This window comes from Crinia signifera, chromosome 1 (genome assembly GCF_055691185.1).
Source record: "Crinia signifera chromosome 1, ASM5569118v1, whole genome shotgun sequence".
Classification (NCBI taxonomy): Eukaryota; Metazoa; Chordata; class Amphibia; order Anura; family Myobatrachidae; genus Crinia; species Crinia signifera.
This window is the reverse complement of record NC_139217.1, coordinates 316,668,282-316,685,794: the sequence shown is the minus strand read 5'-3', so window position 1 is coordinate 316,685,794 and position 17,513 is coordinate 316,668,282. Positions and strand designations below refer to the sequence as shown.

The following is a 17,513-nucleotide window of genomic DNA, read 5'->3' as shown; positions in this document are numbered from 1 at the left end:
ACATGTAAGTGTCACTCACCCAAATATGTACACAGCCCCCTGCCATGCCGCCCGCTCCCCGCCTTGTCACCTTGATCCGTAGTGCCAAACATAATCAAATATATATATATATATATATATATACACGCTGCCAAAAATCCACAAAGGGTTAAGTCCATCACCGGACATTCGCTCTCTGACTGATGAGACACATTGTACTCTCCATGAATGTTAATCTGGTGAAGACATCAGTCGGATAGTTTGTACATCTATCCTGAATTCTTGATATCCTGTCAACCTACACCCATTTCTAGGGTGTCTGATCCAATATTGGTCTACTTACCATTCGTGATAGAACACATGTTCGATTGATACCCCGTTACCCCTGAGGAAGTCCCTTTGAGACGAAACACGTAGTGTCTCTCGGAAGAAACTCGTAGAGTTTTTCAGATAAATCTGTTGGAAGTGGTATCTTATATCAAATTGTGATGCGAACATCTGCATGAAGTGTTTTTATTACTGTATGAAATAAAACTTTTAATATATTGCTTTATATGTGTGTTTGGGTGAAACTGCCACTTTCACCCATACAGTTTGGGTGAAACTGCCACCAGCGCACCTCTACACTTTCTTTTTTTCTGTATATATATATATATATATATATATATATATATATATATATATATATTGGAGCAGGTTGGCACACACTTATACACAGTCCAAATGCCTGGGGTCGCCTTTCAGTGGTCCCACGTAGAGGTCACATAAACAGACAAAAAAGTAGAAATGGCACTCACCAGGGCTTTCTTTATACAATCCAATCAGGATATTTATTCCATCACTTCAGCAAAAATACATAGATCAGGTCGACGTTTCGGCCACAGAACGTGGCCTTACTCATGACCACATCACATAAACAGACATGTCTGTTTATGTGATGTGGTCATGAGTAAGGCCACGTTCTGTGGCCGAAACGTCGACCTGATCTATGTATTTTTGCTGAAGTGATGGAATAAATATCCTGATTGGATTGTATAAAGAAAGCCCTGGTGAGTGCCATTTCTACTTTTTTGTCTATATATATATATATATATATATATATATATATATAAATATATATATATATATACATGCTGCCAAAAATCCACAAAGGGTTAAGTCCATCACCGGGCCGCCCAATTGTGGCCACCACTAACTCTCTACTTCAACCACCAGCGTCATATATCGATTCTTTATTATCCAGCAGGAAAGCACAATTCTTTTGGATGCTACGTTATTACTACAAAAGTTTGATTCTTTACAGAAATTACCTGATGGTTGCATTCTTGCAACCATCGATGTTGTAAATGTATACACCATCATTCCTCACTCTCTAGGCATTGCTGCTGTCAGGAAGTTCCATCAGCTCAGAATTGACTTTGACAAGGCCAAAATCATGTTCATATTGTTACTTTTGGAATTTGTTTTGAATAATAATTTTTTCATTTACAACAAAGAATAATATTTACGGCCCAAGGGCTGTGCCATGGGTTCTTTCATGGCACTGGCTTACGCCAACATATTTATGTTCTCTGTAGCATCTGAAATATTTTTTTCTTCTAATCATATCAGTGACAATATTATTTTATTCAGACGTTATATCGACAATTTGTTTATTATTTGGCATGATGACAGATCGTCTTTATCCAACATTATTGACCTGTATAATTTATCTGAGAGCCCCGTGAAATTTACTTCTGAGTTGAGTGATGAATATGTTCATTTTCTTTAATTAACATTCATTTATGCCATTTTACCTTTTGGCTAGCACCGTATTATGCAATGTTATTCACGGGGACGTAATTTACGCGATATGCTTGACAAAACTGAAGTTAACTTTCGTCCTATGTCTACTAGAACTACCTTTTTGGGTGGTCCTAGGCTTGGCTGTTTCAGATGAACTTGTACAGCCTGCCAATTTCTTTTACCGGGAGATATGTTCCATTACCCCCGTACTGGACAAAGTTATAAAATCCGATACCGCTTTGACTGTACTTCATCTTTTGTGATATACCAAATCATTTGTCCCTGTAGTTTAGTTGATATTGGTAAGACCCAATGTAAAATAAAATAAAGAATTGCACAGCATAGGAGCTCTATCCGAGTTGCCTTGGAAAAGGGACAGAGTGACCAGGCGGTCGCTCTGCATTTTCACCAATGTAAACACCCGTTGAACAGCCTACGGTTTCATATCATAGATTGTGTACCAGCTGCTCTGCGTGGAGGTAATCGCCCCTGAAAAATTACTACAATGCGAAGCCCGTTGGATTATTAGACTGGATGTTATTGTGCCCAGGGATCTTAACAAACAGATCAGTTATAGTATGTTTCGATAATATATGCATTGTATTAGTGTATACTTATGTATACCTACTTCTATTTCCTCTGATTATATATTAACATATAGTTATAACATTGTTTCTTCCAGTTGTGCTGTTTGTTTTTTGTTTCTATGGTGATGGTGAGCACGGGATGGGGTTGGTGTACTCCGTATCCTGTAATGATGTCATCACCTGCCGCCCAGTGGGCGTGATAGCGTCTGAAAGCTGTATTCATGTGGTGACTATTTCATATAAAGGTATGTACTTTTGTATTTGTATTTATCCTGATGAAAATTTCTAAATGAAATTGAAACGTTGATAGACATCTCCTACGTGTTGTTGTTTATTTAAGCTGTGAGTGCCAAACCTACGCTGTTTAAATTGTCCTTTGAAGACTGTTAGGGCACCGGCTGCAGCTCTTTGAATTATTGGGAGTGCCAGAATCTACACCCTATATATATATATATATATATATATATATATATATATATATATATATATGGGGAACAGACTCTTGTTTCGTGATAACTGTGTTTGGGCTGCCGGACTCACACGGACCCCTGTTGGATGGGGACAAGGAGAATGTGGATAGCAGTTGTGAGTTGGCGCCCCTTAGTGAGACCATCAGTAATTTGATTTGTATAGCCTTTAGACAGATTTCAAAACAAATGAAAGTAAAGTCCAAGATTCGTACAAATTTATTAAAATGTCTCTTGTTCCACACAACAGTGGTGGTTTTTTCAGACCATAAAAAGTTCAGTAGTATAATTCATAACAGCATAATAGACGATCCCAACGCGTTTCGTCCCTACAGGGGACTTCATCAGGGGTTCGCTATAAACATACATATATTCTTACTTTAACATCATACATAACGATTTATACATCTACTATTTTAATAGCAACTTATAAAAGGAGAGACTTTACTTTTTTTTAAAGAATTTTGAATTTTAACATTTAGTAGGCCAAAATTGTCAGAATATATCAATTGACAATTTGTTATGTTACGGGAAGATGGAGAAACAGGTGATAAGAAGAAGAAAAAACGAAGAAAAAGGAAAAATTCAGGTTTCCAAGAGGTTTAAAGAAAATTAGAAAAAATTTTTTTGTAACATTGACATACCAAAAAGCATAGAAACATTTTCCACAGTTTTCTTGATAAGGGTATCTCCGACTGGGTGTTGCACACTATGGGCCTTATTTTGGTTCACTCTTTCTGACAAAATCCTTCTTAGATGGACAAAACCATGTGCACTGCAGGGGGGCAGATGTAAAATGTGCAGAGAGAATTAGATTTGGGTGAGTTCATTTGTTTCTGTGAAGGGAAAATACTGGCTGCTTTATTTTTACACTGCAATATAGATCTCACTTTGAAGTAAAACCCCTCCCAAATCTAATGATATCTGCACAAGTTACATCTACCCCACCTGCAGTGCACATGGTTTTGTCCATCTAAGAAGGATTTTGTCAGAAAGAGTGAACTAAAATAAGGCCCTATGTCCTTTAAGATTCAGAGGTGCCTGATAAAAAAGACGTGTCATTTCTTAGAGATTACTCTGATAATTCAAAATATGATTAACTATAGGGTAGAGAGTTCATGAAAGAAAGAACTCCTTACAGATTGTCATTTTCATTGGGGTGATTACACCATTAACATTCGATTACTCCAGATGGACACTTACGTTTAAGCTTTAGGGCTTGATTTCTCTATATCTCAATCTGTACAGAGAATTTATTTAGTCCGTATATGTGTATTTGATTGAATAGCTGTGGGTATATACACAAATAAAAATAGTAAGCATACTGTTATAATTGGACCCCTTACTGGGGAAGAGGTTTATTTTTGAACTAGAGCTTTTACCTTAGGATTAAGGGTTCTAGGGCATTCACCCCGCTAATCCGTCCAAACTCTGTTCACCTTATGAGGATAGTTCTGTTTGGTGATAATTAAATTATATTTCTTAGTTCAAATAAACTTTCTTAGTAAAAAGTGTAGTATTATTCTATATAACAATTTACATAAATATATACCTACTGGTATGGGGTCTGTTGTATATATACTCAGTATATTGATTCGGACTGCTCCGATTGACTTATCTGGTGGACACTCTCATTCAGAGGCCACCCTGGATCTGTAGGGAATGAAGTACTTTGAATCAGCTAGCAATATTTGCCTCCGTTTCGGAACTTTTAAATCTGCTCAATAGTGAACTTTAAACTGGTTCTAGTTATTTGGTCTGTGACCTTATGCGTTGAGCCTCTCCAACAATTGGTTAAATTTAATGATCAGATTACTATTATTCTATTAAAGTTTGTTATTCCATATAAGATGGCCTCCTTAGGTAATGTTTCCCATATTATTATTACAAGGCAGCAAAGAGACGATGATAGGGTTGGCATACATACCAATAAATACTCGGGGAAAGGTGCAGCCAGTACACAGTCAAATATTGATCGGAAATGTGGTTATCAGTGTCTGGTGAGAAAATATATACACATATATTCTTAGACCCTTGCATATAGGTATTCCATTCAGGCTAATGTTATATAAAGGGTAGCAAGATGTTATATTTAATCGTTCTAGGAAGTCGGTGGTGAGATCCAGAATCTGGCGTATTGTGATCTTTGTATTATCACCTATCGGGTGTTACATGCTGTTTTAATTTTTTTGTAATGTGAGTGCAATGTGTGGATAAATTTTTCCCTTGAATTGAAGGTGTTGCACTATTGGATATCTTTTTATATTCCAGAAAGAGTTATGAGTGAAAGAGTTTCTCAGTAACCACAGAAGGGATACGGTCATCTGTCAGACCACACTTAGGTCGACAGTCATTAGGTCGACCACGTTGGGTCAACAGGGGGGAAGGTCGACAGGGTTGTAGGTCGACATGGGTCAAGGTCGCCATGAGTTTAGGTCGACATGGGCCAAGGTTGACATGGGTCTAGGTCGACAGTCGTTAAGTCGACATGGTTTTTTCACTGTTTTTGAGCAGACATGTGCAGACAGGCGGTATTTCATGCCCTACCATCCACTAGGACAGCGGTTCTCAAACTGTGGGTCCTGATCCCAAAGTGGGTCCCGACCTTCTCAGAATGGGGTCGCGACTACATGTTGCTGACCATCAGGCTGATGACTTTTCTAATCTCAGACAGTGATTCAAGGAGTCTGAAATATCTGTTAAATTGTCTGTTATTTTAGACTCCTCACATCATGTTGTGCCTCCACAATGCTGCCATGTATGTGCTGTCTGCTGACTACACATGTGATGACCTTCTACAGTAACTTGCTGGGGTCCTGTAATTGTTTTTATTGTCTGATGGGGTCCCAGAGCAAAATAGTTTGAGAACCCCTGCACTAGGGTGTGGTGGGAGAATAAATTAGTGTGCCGAGCGCAGCGAGGCACCTTGCCCGAAGCATTGCGAGCGATGCAAGGGGCTGCGGGTCACCTCCAACTGTGTCCATGTGGACTGTGTTGTCATTCGGGTCAAAAAACAGTGAAAAACCCATGTCGACCTAACAACTGTCGATCTAGACCCATGTCGACCTTGGCCCATGTCGACCTAAGTGTGGTCTGACAGATGATCCACACCCTCACAGAAAAATAACATTTATTCATATTGTACTCTAGGAGTACTTGGACATAAAGGACATTTTGCAATTTATGTGAAAGTGTCACTCTAAGCTCTTGGGTTGAGCGCCTGGAACACTATAAAATTCTGTATTGTCTGTATCTGTTTGGAAGAGTTTTTTCAGACCTCTTCTGGTATAGTGTTGGCTGCTGACTTCCATCCAGCACATGGTGTAAAAAATATTGTATCCCATAGCCCTGTTACTGCACACACGCAGCGTGGAAAGGGGAGAAGGAACATGAAAGTATTAAGACCGACGTGTTGTGTTCCCGCTGCGAGAAAATGAGGGGGAGCAGCAGCAGCAGGGACAGCAGCGTACTCTCTGCACTGTCCGCGTGTGTGTTTGTGCCATTGCCATTGCTGCCGAACAAACAAACTGATAGTAGATTCTCACTCTGAGTCTGGGCGCGAAACTTCCCCCTAACTGCTACCCCGCCCCCGTCCGTTTATCGACCTATCAGCTGGGGCGGCGGGATCTAAGTTCCGGGCAGCACTGAGGTCAGAGCGGCGGCAGCAATGTAATGTATAATATATATATACAACGAACACCTTCACTAGGGAGCCGGCGCCACGGGTGGGGGCAGGCACGCACGCCATCAGGGGGGACTGCGGTGCGCATCACGCTCTACCAGCTGCTAATAGCGCTATAAACATCTCTTCTACAGTATAATCCCCAATGCGCTCCCTGCAATGTCTTTCGAAGGTGGCGCAGTGAGCAGGAAGCCGGTCACAGCGCAGGGCATCCTCCAGGCTCCCCTCTCATGTCACATCACAGGCAGCTGCTCACACCTTGCACCGGGCAGTAGGAATGGCCATCGTTGCCATTGCCATCGATGGCAATTCTGCAACAGGCCATCGATAGTGCTAAACTATGCAATGGATGACCATCGATATTTTTACATATCGATGGCCATCCATTGGGTTTGATTGATTGGCCTGTGGGCCAATCAAAGCACGGGGGCGGGGCTTCGCGGTGTCAGGGGGCGGAGCTATGCTTCGTGTCCAGACACTTTGAAAAAAAAAAAAAAGTAAAACATCGTTTTGCTGTTCCATCAATGGAGGAAAACCATCTGGTTCTCCCCCATCGATGGGCAAAAGTATTTGACATTGGCCATGAACCATCGATGATTTCTAATCATCGATGGTCGATGGCCATCCCTACCGGGCAGCCGGAGCTGCATTCTGAAGGCACTGTGCAGACAGGAGGGAGCTCCTCCTTTATTATATTGGGCGGGATTCACTAATAACCCCCGATGCACATCGCCAGCATTCGCATTGTTAATAATCGCATAGGCATTAACATATGCGATTATTAACGCCAAGGCGAAGGCCGGCGATGTGCAGCGGGTCCCACCTCCCTGCCTACACCCTTACCCGCAGTGTGGGTGCTCCGTTTCCTCCTCCCTGCACTCAGAAGAGGTGCAGGGAGGAGGAGGTCACTGTTCCGGGCAGCACAGCAGGAGGCTGCCCGGACACAGGTGAGGGGGGTGCGGCGCAGGGGATGCGAAGGGAAGCCCATAGGCTTCCATGGGGTTACGCCATCTAGAACTGGCGTCACCCCCCGCAGTGAAGCCCCGGCGGTGGGGCTTTGCCGCATATGGAAATGCGGTGAAAACCCCGAAAACGGGGGTTTTTTACGGCATTTTCAGTTTGGTGAATCTCGCCCTCTATATCATGCTACTCTGCTCTCCTGGCCAGGCAGTGCAGGGACTATGAGGGGTATTCAATGCCGCAGCGAGGGAGTTAAACAGCGAGGATTGCTGAAAACCAGCGATCCTCGCTGTTTAACCCCCGCGCCGGCCGCTCGCTCTATTCAACCTTCTGGGGAAATCCTCGCCGTCACAGGACGGCATGAATTCCCCAAAACAGCGAGACCTGTGGCTGCTGCAGAAAACTCGCAGTTTTTAGCCGTGGGTCTCGCTGCTTCTGGAGCCGCATCCGACAATTCCCCCTCGCTCAAAAAACGGAGCGAGGGGGAATTGGCGGATGCGGAGGCATCGTTGAATGCTGTCAGGGTGAGTGGTGACAGCGAGCAGGAAGCCGTGCTCGCTGTCACCACTCGCAAACAGCATTGAATACCTGCCAATGTGTCCGAGAAAGTGCAGGAGCACTGACAAAGCTGACGGCGTGTAATGTAAGCAAGCACAATGTTATTCCATGTAGGGGTACTGTGTGTCCAGGATATGGCAGGAACAAAGATTGGTAGGCAGCCTGAGTGTGACGTGGGGACGGAGCTGAAATGGGAGCTGCACTGGGTATTATGACACAATGTCTTCCCTGACCTGTACCCTCCCCCCAATCCCTGCTTGTCCAGCCTTCCCTGCCCTGTGCACCCCCATTAAGGACCTGTTCAGACCTCCCTGCCCTGCAGCCACTTTTTTAAGAAATTGGTTATTGCTGGCTCACCACCCTAAACTGTAGCTCCACTAGGGTTATTACCACCTGTCCTGGATTACTCCGGACAGTCCGGTAATTAGACCGGGTGTCCGGAGTCTGGACGGGTGGCGTTCCCGGACTATACAATGTCCGGGAACTGGAGTCCCGAGGCGGAAGATACTGCGTGAGTGTTAGGAGGACGAGCAGGTCTGCCTATTGCAGTGTGTGTGTGTGTGTCCGCTTTGTGTTCGGGAACGGTCATTGGGAAGGAAGACTCAGCTCCGGCTATAGAATAGTATCCAACGTGATCAGGTGAGCCCGTCTCACCGTGTATACCCCAATTTACATGCTGCAAGCGCGCACCCACACATAGTACCACACCGCCTCTTGCACTACCCTGCCACTGCCTGTGCTATAGGAAACAGGGCTGCGACCGCGTCGTCAGACACAGTCAACCGTATTTACAGTGTGCTAACTTATAAATGGTCAGGACACCTTCTAAGCTGGGAATGGTTCTGGTTAAAGTTCTGATAGGGATTACCCTCAATATTCCCTCCTTTTGGGTTCGCTCAATTCTAGATCCTTGTGGGAGAAAGGGCCTCTGACGTCACAAGTACAGGACAATATGAGGAAGAAGCAAAGGTCTAAAGTGGAGCATACTTCCTAACATGACACAATGCTCTATTCCTGGACTTCCCTCTTAATGTATGATTGCCATCACCTGTGCTGAAACACCTTTCTTATCAATTAACCTGTTCAACACAGGTGACGCCAATCATAAATTAAAAGAGGAGTCCAGTAACAGAGCCTTGTGTCCCTCCTGCGGGTCATGTTGAGAGGTATGTGGGAGCTCAAATGTACCCTTGCTGGCTTATCACGCTGTGGCATGGTAGCTCACTCGGCTGGTTACTAAAGGCAGTAGATGGTGGTGTGGGTTACAGCATGCTGCCATTTACCCACCTTTATTTTATATACCAGAATTCTATATATTCTTATTCAAATGCTATTTATGCTTCATGATTTACTGGTTTATGCTTATCAGGATTTTTATTTAACTTTACTTATTTAATTTTGCAACACAAAGATTTATTGACCACAGGAAACCAAATTATTTTGCTTTCCTCTTTTAAAGAATTACATTCAAACTAAGGTTTTGTTCGTGTAAGGTTCTTATTTTAGGGCTAGTATAAATTCTTCCTTTATGAGAAAGCATGTTAAGTTCATGCCTAACAATAATTTTTCACCTATTTTATATTATGTAAATTATTTGTATTGAATTGCTGCCTTATACAACTTAGTGGTTCCATGCAAAATTGGTGCCTCTGGGTCCATGAGACTTATCGCCCAATGTAGTTAAAAGGCATCTTATGTTCATCGCAAGGCAAGGGGCCTTATTTTGGTTCATTCTTTCTGACAAAATCCTTCTTAGATGGGCAAAACCATGTGCACTGCAGGTGGGGCAGATGTAACATGTGCAGAGAGAATTAGATTTGGGTGGGGTTTTACTTCAAAGTGAGATCTATATTGCAGTGTAAAAATAAAGCAGTCAGTATTTTCCCTGCACAGAAACAAAATTACTCACCCAAATCTAATTCTCTCTGCACATGTTACATCTGCCCCCCCTGCAGTGCACATGGTTTTGTCCATCTAAGAAGGATTTTGTCAGAAAGAATGAACCAAAATAAGGCCCAAGGTTTGTCTGCTTTTCAAATAGATTTGGTAATTGTGACCTACCTTCAGAAAATGGAACCTCTAAAATGGAGTGTGTGTGGCATAACGTGTAATGGGCATGTAGTATACTTATGTAATGGTTGTGTGATGTATAATAGGCATTCTGGTGTAAGTTTTTGGAACACACTGTCCCTGTTGTCCTTAGTTAAAAAATTCAGCCCTGGCATAACTCGAAATAGGCATTATGTAAAGTTTTTGCGCGCACTGTCCATATTGTCCTTCCTTTTAACAGCAGTTGTTGAGCCCTGGCATAACGTGTAAAAGGCATTATGGCATGCGTTATAATGTGGATGTGTGACGTGTAAAAGGCATTATTGTATACATTTTTGGTGCTCGTCCATTTTGTCCCTGTTTTTTAAATAATTGTCCAGTCGTGGCATAATGTGTAATGGGCATCACGGTGCATTGCATAACGTGTAATGGGCATTACAGTGTATGACATGATGTAACGTGTATGTGGCATTACTGTGTGCAAAATCAAGAATAGATTTGAAGCAAATGTAAAAACAAAACCATAAGGCGGGGCTGGAGGCAGGGCAATGGGTGGGTTGTGGGTGTGTCAAGGGGCGGGTCACTGTCCGGAAATCTCTCAACACAAAGGTGGTAACACTAACCTTCACTTATATCCCCATCGCCGGGTGTAGCCGTGCCCGCGTCCTTATATTACGCTGCTCTAAGGGGAGGTGTATAAAACATTTAAAAGAGAGAGTACAAGCCAATCAGCTCCTGACTGTCATAATATAGACGCAGTCTCTAAAGTGACAGAAGCTGATTGGCTGGTACTTTATATCTTTCGAAAACTTAAAGTACATTTTCCACTTCATCTTCAAGCTTTGATAACCCCCCTACCATTACCTGATCAGCATTTGGCTAAAAAAATTGGGGTACAAAAAAACAATAATTTGAATTAATTTAAATTAGCTGTAATGACATACCTCCCAATTTTTTCAGGAGAGTCCCTTTTTTGGGACTGTCCTGCGTCCCACACGGAGTCGGCAGTGTCCTGTGGTGGTGGGGGGCATGGCTTGCGGCTGCGGCATCCCTGTGAGACCACACCCCCTTTTGCAGAGGCCACGCTACACCACATTTTCACAGACTCTAATGCTGCTTTCACATTGCAAACCTGCTTTCAACCTGTTTTTGTAAATGTTTTTTAAAACGGGTCTAAAACCAGTTAAACCCCTTTCACATTGCATGTTTTAAACAGTAGATTTCACATTTAACCCATTTCACCCATAGAAAACAAACAGTGGATGTCAGCAATATAGTAGCTGCACAGGCACACACAGATCTTGTCAAAACATACATTTGTTTAGCGTTAGAAGGCTATAACCAATCACAGATCTGCAGTAATTAACCCTGGCGGCTGTGAAAGTCACCCAATAGCAGCCTCCTGCGGCCCACCAATGGGAGACCAGGTTTTATCCCAAACCTCCATGCAGTAAATATAGCACTGCGGCCAGCTGTGGGCTGGTGTCACTGTGCTGCGAATAGATGCTCGCAGAACCCAGTGTATGGGGACATTCCTGGTAGCGGCTCTGCTATCAGCCAGCGCGACAATACGGTGTATGGGGAGCCGGGCACGAAGCGCCTTTATGCCGGAGACTGCTGCCTGCAGCTGTACAGACTCTTCTCCCGGCAGCAGCCAGATCTCACCGGCGCACGGGTTGGATATAAGGCAGGGTTCCGGAGCGGCACACCGGACACAGTCTGTAGCAGTGGCCACCTCTGCTCCTTAGGATAAATGTTCCAGACCCTGTCCCACCTGAAACCCACCGCTATCTGCCCATCCGGGGCAGGGAGCCCCTGGTTCCCATCCTCTGCAGTGACCATAGAGTGTAATCAGGCAGGGAGACAGCCCATCACCTGCCTGATTACAGTCACGTGGTCAGAATACCGTTTCAGAGCCGTTCACACTACACAGTGGATCGGCTCTGAAACAGGTAGGACACTGCTTTTAACCCGTTTTGAATTACCAGATTTCTTAAATAGGTAAATTCAGAACGGACCTTTAACAATACAGCTGGAACTGTTTTAAACCCCTTAAAAATCGTCAATATACTGGTTTTAACCCCTTCCCGACATTTGACGTACATTTACGTCATGGCCGGGATGTACTTCCCGACACATGGCATAAATGTACGTCATGACTTTAAACTGTCACTGCGTCTCGAGACGCAGTGACAGAGGGACGATGTCTGCTGTCCCTGACAGCAGACATGTCCCTGCATGCCCAGGGGGGGCTGCGATGTCGCCCCCCCGTCGGCGATCGCTGTGATTGGCTGTTCAGTGTGAACAGCCAATTACAGCGTTTTCCTGTGTTACCAGCGAATCAGACGCTCGGTAACACAGGTGTCAATCACCGCCGGGCGTCAGGGGGCATGAGGGGGTCATCGGTGACGATGACACCTCACCCCACCCTCACCCCACCTGCCCCCAAGGCTGTGATTGGTCCGTGGGACCCACGGACCAATCACAGCCAAGGCGCGACATTTAAACTAACGGTGACTGCGCTGCAGACGCCATTCCGGTCTGGAATAGCGTGCAGAACGGTCACCGTGCCTGTCTGCCGTGAATACCGACCTGATCCTTGCTAATACTTACCTGATCCTTGCAAATACCTTACCTGATCACTTGATCACTGCTTGTAGCGTGCTGGACGCTTCCTGGATCTGACTTCCTGAGACTTCCTGCTGCTGCTGCAGTGTGATAGAGAGATAGAGAGAGATAGAGAGAGAGAGATAGAGAGAGATAGAGAGATAGTGACAGAGAGAGCTATATTTTGTGTCTGCTACCCCCCCTTTTTGGGGGTGCAGGGGTTTTTTATATAAATAACTGTCGCTGCTGCTGCAGTGATAGATAGTGATAGATAGTGAGAGATAGTGATAGATAGTGAGAGATAGAGAGATTTGTGTCTGCTACCCCCCCTTTTTGGGGGTGCAGGTTTTTTTTATATATATATAACTGTCAGTGCTGCTGCTGCAGTGTCATAGTGATAGATAGTGATAGATAGTGAGAGATAGAGAGATAGAGAGAGATAGTGACAGAGAGTGATAGAGAGTGTATATTTTGTGTCTGCTACCCCCCCTTTTTGGGGGTGCAGGTTTTTTTTTATACATATAACTGTCAGTGCTGCTGCTGCAGTGTGATAGATAGTGATAGATAGTGACAGATAGTGACAGAGAGTGATAGAGAGTGTATATTTTGTGTCTGCTACCCCCGCCTTTTGTGCTGATCACCATATCTGAGGTGATCAGCAACTTTTTGGGGGCGCAGAGGTTTTTTTTTTTATATATACCTGTCAGTTGCTGCCAGTTGCACCAAAGGTTGTGCACCTGCTGCCCCTCACTGGTAATCAGTGTCGCATCACTGATCACCTTTTTTTTTTTTTTGTGGGTGCTGTGTGGTCTTTTTTTAATTTTTTTTTTACACACACTGTGATTTTGTGGGTGTCCTGTGGCCACTGTGCGCTGATCAGTGACGTACATCACTGATCAGCTTTTTCGGCACAGGGTTGATCTATTTTTTTTTTTTTTTTTATCAAATTCCTGTTGCCTTTGAGCGCTGTTCAGTGACAGACGTTACTGACCAACATCTGTGCTCAATTTTTGGCGCAGGACCTTTTTTTTTTTTTAACCCCTTCAATTTTTTTTTTAACCCCTTCAATTTTTTTTTTTTTAACCCCTTCAATTTTTTTTTTTGGTATAAAGTATTTTTTTTTTCTGCACTACATACACATTACACACTACATTCCCCCCAGGTTGAAATAAAGTTTGTACCCCCCCCTACACTATACACGTGTTGAAACATTTCACTACCAGTAACACAAAAATAAAAATGGCATCCCAAATGTCCTCCCAAATGTCCTCCCAAATGTCCTCCCAGTCATCCAGGAGAATGTATTCAGTGGAGGAGGCATATGCCATGCTTGCCTCTGACTCTGACACAGCCAGTGATGCAAGCGGGGAATTTGAAGGATTCGTCTTAAGCTCCTCTTCCTCCTCTGGTGATGAGGGACCCCCTCAAAGACGCCCCCGTAGAGCAGCTGAGACCCCCCCCCAACAATTGATCTCGTATGGACCCCACCACCAGACAATTTTGAGCCCCAGGTTCCTGAGTTTTTGGCCATGCCAGGAATCCAATTTGATTCCACAGGTCTCAGAGAAATTGACTTTTTCAAATTATTTTTCTCTGATGATTTTATAAATTTAATGGTGGACCAAACTAATTTATATGCCCAGCAGTTTATTGCTCAAAACCCCACGTCATCATTTGCTAGGTGGACCCCTGTAGATGCAGTAGAGATGATGACGTTTTGGGGTCTGGTGTTTCATATGGGCATAGTAAAAAAGCCAGAAATTAGGCAATATTGGAGTACAGATGTTCTGTACAGTACTCCATTTTACCGTATGGCCATGACCCGGACTCGATTTGAGACAATTCTTAAATTTATACATTACACCGATAATGCACAGTGCCCACCCAGAGATGATCCCACCTTTGACCGGCTATTCAAAGTCAGGCCGGTCATTGATCATTTCAGTGCCAAATTTGAAGAGGTGTACATCCCTGAAAAATTTATTTGTATCGACGAGTCCCTTATACATTTTAAAGGAAGGGTTAAATTCCGCCAGTACCTTCCCAGTAAGAGGGCAAGGTATGGCATAAAAATGTATAAACTGTGTGAAAGCACCTCAGGGTACACCCACAGGTTTAGGGTTTATGAAGGGAAGGATTCAAGAATTGAACCGCCAGAATGCCCCCCCTCCCTCGTAGGTGTTAGTGGGAAAATTGTCTGGGATTTAGTGCACCCCTTCCTGGATAAAGGTTATCACCTCTATGTGGATAACTTTTACACTAGCATCCCCCTGTTTAAGGCCCTTGGTTCAAGAGGTACAGCAGCTTGCGGTACTGTGCGCAAGAACCAAAGAGGCCTCCCAAAAACGCACATTGCCCAAGTAATGAGAAGGGGTGAAAGCAGGGGAATATGCAACGAAAATATGTTGTTGTTCAAATATAAGGACAAGAGGGATGTCCTTATACTGACAACAATTCACGGAGACAGTACCACCTCCGTCCCTGTACGAGGTACCAGTACCCACACCTCAAAACCTAATTGTATCCTGGATTACAATAGGTACATGGGCGGAGTGGATCTTTCAGATCAGGTACTGAAGCCGTACAGTGCCCTGCGGAAAACAAAAATCTTGTACAAGAAGGTGGCCGTGTATATCATCCAGATGGCACTGTATAACGCTTACGTGCTATTCCGTTCTACCGGCCAGAGGGGGACATTTATGCACTTTCAAGAGGAAGTCATAAAGGGCCTAATATTTGGGAACCAGCAGGCAGAGGGCCCCAGTACTTCTAGTACTGGCCCCCGTATTGTACTAGGGCAGCATTTTCCTGATGAAATCCCCTCCACTGGAAAAAAGGGCAGGACACAAAAAAGGTGCAAAGTTTGCTATAAAAAGGGAATAAGAAAGCAAACTATTTTCCAGTGTGACACTTGCCCCGACAAACCCGGCCTATGTATAAAGGAGTGTTTTAAAATATACCACACATCTATGGAATATTAGGTTCATAATTTCACCGTGCTTCGGGGGTCTTGCTAATGCCACATAGCACCCACCATTCATTCCACCAGAATCTGAGCCGCAAAATCCAAAAATCACTCCTTCCCTTCTGAGTCCTGCCATGCACCCAACTGGTATTTTTTGGTCACATGTGAGGCATTGCCGTACTTGGGAGATATTGGGGCACAGATTTTGGGGTGCTTTTTCTCCTTCATTCCTTGTGAAAATGAAAAATTTTGAGCCAGAACTGCATTTTTGTGTAAAAAAATGTAATTTTTCATGTTCACTGCCCAGTTTTATCAAAATTGGTGAAACCCCTGGGGGTTTGAAATGTACACTATACCCCTAGATGAATTCCCTGAGGGGTGTAGTTTGCAAAATGGGGTCACTTGTGGGGGGGTTCCACTGTATTGGTGCTTTGGGGGTCTTGCTAATGCGACATAGCACCCACCATCATTCCACCAGAATTTGTGCTGCAAACTCCAAATATCACTCCTTCCCTTCTGAGTCCTGCCACTTTTTGGTCACACATGAGGCATTGCCGTACTCGGGAGAAATTGGGGCACAGATTTTGGGGTGCTTTGTCTCCTTCATTCCTTCTGAAAATGAAAAATTTTGAGCCAGAACTGCATTTTTGTGTAAAAAAATGTAATTTTTCATTTTCACTGCCCACTTGTATCAAAATTGGTGAAACCCCTGGGGGTTTGAAATGTACACTATACCCCTAGATGAATTCCCTGAGGGGTGTACTTCGCAAAATGGGGTGACTTGTGGGGGGGTTCCACTGTATTGGTGCAACATAGCACCCACCATTCATTCCACCAAAATCTGTGCTGCAAAATCCAAAAATCACTCCTTCCCTTCTGAGTCCTGCCATGCACCCAACTGGTATTTTTTGTTCACATGTGAGGCATTGCCGTACTCTGGAGAAATTGGGGCACAGATTTTGGGGTGCTTTTTCTCCTTCATACCTTCTGAAAATGAAAAATTTTGAGCCAGAACTGCATTTTTGTGTAAAAAAATGTAATTTTTCATGTTCACTGCCCACTTGTATCAAAATTGGTGAAACCCCTGGGGGTTTGAAATGTACACTATACCCCTAGATGAATTCCCTGAGGGGTGTAGTTTGCAAAATGGGGTCACTTGTGGGGGGGTTCCACTGTATTGGTGCTTTGGGGGTCTTGCTAATGCGACATAGCACCCACCAAAATTCCACCAGAATCTGAGCTGCAAAATCCAAAAATCACTCCTTCCCTTCTGAGTCCTGCCATGCACCCAACTGGTATTTTTTGGTCACATGTGAGGCATTGCCGTACTCGGGAGAAATTGGGGCACAGATTTTGGGGTGCTTTTTCTCCTTCATACCTTCTGAAAATGAAAAATTTTGAGCCAGAACTGCATTTTTGTGTAAAAAAATGTAATTTTTCATGTTCACTGCCCAGTTTTATCAAAATTGGTGAAACCCCTGGGGGTTTGAAATGTACACTATACCCCTAGATGAATTCCCTGAGGGGTGTAGTTTGCAAAATGGGGTCACTTGTGGGGGGGTTCCACTGTATTGGTGCTTTGGGGGTCTTGCTAATGCGACATAGCACCCACCAAAATTCCACCAGAATCTGAGCTGCAAAATCCAAAAATCACTCCTTCCCTTCTGAGTCCTGCCATGCACCCAACTGGTATTTTTTGGTCACATGTGAGGCATTGCCGTACTCGGAAGAAATTGGGGCACATATTTTGGGGTGCTTTTTCTCCTTCATACCTTCTGAAAATGAAAAATTTTGAGCCAGAACTGCATTTTTGTGTAAAAAAATGTAATTTTTCATTTTCACTGCCCACTTGTATCAAAATTGGTGAAACCCCT

General features: G+C 43.8%; 1 protein-coding gene and 1 long non-coding RNA gene across 7 annotated transcripts in view; one reads left to right on the top strand and one right to left on the bottom strand.

Annotated features, from left to right (window-relative positions):
* Positions 1-3,833: 3,833 nt before the first annotated feature.
* On the bottom strand, positions 3,834-6,757 carry LOC146080018 (uncharacterized). Of its 3 annotated transcripts, XR_014474789.1 has the most exons (6): positions 6,096-6,757; positions 4,746-4,815; positions 4,375-4,471; positions 4,201-4,272; positions 4,022-4,106; positions 3,834-3,859 (listed from the first exon to the last, which is right to left on the bottom strand). It is a non-coding gene; the product is annotated as an uncharacterized LOC146080018 (long non-coding RNA). The 3 variants fall into 3 exon arrangements; XR_014474788.1 differs by having other exon boundaries at positions 4,371-4,471; positions 4,746-6,757; XR_014474787.1 differs by having other exon boundaries at positions 4,746-6,757.
* FANCC (FA complementation group C) overlaps positions 6,366-17,513 on the top strand; it is a 152,803-nt gene continuing 141,655 nt past the window's right edge. Inside the window, exon 1 of one of the 4 annotated variants that reach the window (XM_083186765.1) lies at positions 6,366-6,487. The gene's annotated coding sequence lies outside the window, so the exon portion shown is untranslated. Of the gene's footprint in view, positions 6,488-8,216; positions 8,658-17,513 lie in introns of those variants that run through there. The other 3 variants (XM_083186773.1, XM_083186791.1, XM_083186783.1) reach the window with 3 other exon arrangements.